The sequence below is a fragment of the Orycteropus afer genome, unplaced genomic scaffold, assembly GCF_000298275.1.
Source record: "Orycteropus afer afer isolate SDZICR_OR568_19922 unplaced genomic scaffold, OryAfe1.0 scaffold00439, whole genome shotgun sequence".
Classification (NCBI taxonomy): Eukaryota; Metazoa; Chordata; class Mammalia; order Tubulidentata; family Orycteropodidae; genus Orycteropus; species Orycteropus afer.
In genome coordinates this window covers 2599881-2601349 of record NW_006922026.1, presented here as the reverse complement: position 1 = coordinate 2601349, position 1469 = coordinate 2599881, and positions in this window count along the sequence as shown.

Genomic DNA, 1469 nt, shown 5'->3' with positions numbered 1-1469 from the left:
AAAAAAAAAAAAAAAAAAAAAATTGATTTCCTAGTATATACAAACAGAAACGTGTAGTATATATCTGGGAATGGCTATTAGGGTAGTGAGATAATGATGCAAGGTCAATCTGAGTTATTGATTTGAGCCTGGTAAGCATAGATTCTTAATTAAATGTTTCATCTCCAGTGGTTAGGAAAGAATCTAATGGTTTGGTTGGTTTACTGAAGCGTGGATTTCTAGGTGGCCTATACCATGTGAAGTTGAATACTAGACCTGCTTTGATATAATGCAGGAAAAAAAAAAAAACCTCACTGCTATCAAGTCAGATCTGACTCATAGCGACCCCTCCTTGGGTTTCTGAGGCAGTAACACTACAGAAGTAGATTGCCCAGTCTTCCTTCTGAGCAGTGGCTAGTAGGTTTGAACTTCCATCCTTCTGGTTAGCAGTCAAATTCCATAGGCTACCAGGCTATGGAAAATTGGCATGTTAGGATGGATTTATCAGATTAGACCCACAGACCTATACATGGAAGCTCAAAGGACTTGCCTTTTACCACAACTCTGAGGAACAAATTTGTGAAGTGATCCCCAGCATTCTTGAAGACTTCTGTGATTGCTATTTTATGTTAGCTAGATCTGACAGTGGGAACTGCCTAATTGGATTAAGACACCTAAATATGATGAGGCTGATTGGACCCTGTGGTGGTAGGAGTCAAGCAGCAGAACTTAATTGACAAAGACAAGGTGGGTGTGGTAACTGTAATGGAAAACAGATCCAAAGCAGTAATCGGAATAGTATTCTATGGACTTGTGACATTACCTGCTTAGGCATGGTGTCCCTAGGAGTGAAACAAATGGGAGATGTATTAAACATCTACTTCATCTGTACAAAACAGAAAGATTCTAGGTCAAGTGAACAGTAGCCTACCTTGAATCCCCAGAATAGAATGCCCTCAATCAATTCCCAAACTTGAGTCACTTTACAGATCCACAAACCTTTGAATGAAGGGGAGGGTGGGTCCTGTTGAGGAAAGACCCCAATAGATAGACAAAAATTTGTACCGTTAATCTTTCTCCCAGCCTTCCCTAAAGGGATCTATGGATCCTTTTACAAGAATGGGTGTTCACTGGAGAAAAGGAAATAATCAGACTTCTTGGGTATTACTGGATACTGGCTCTGAATTGACACTAATTGCAGGAGAATGAACATGTCACTGTGGCTCACCGGTTACAGTGAGGGTGTATGGAGGACATGTTATTAATGGAGTCTTAGATCAGAACCCATCTCACAGTGAATTCTGTGAGTCATCTATCCTATGGTGATTTCCCCATTTTCTGAATGCATAATTGGAATAGACATATTCAGCAACTGGTCTAAACCCCACACTGGATCACTGACACATAGAGTAAGGGCTATCATGGAATGAAAAGCCAAGTGGAAACCATTAGAATTACCTCTACCAAGGAAAACAGTAATCCAAAAGCAA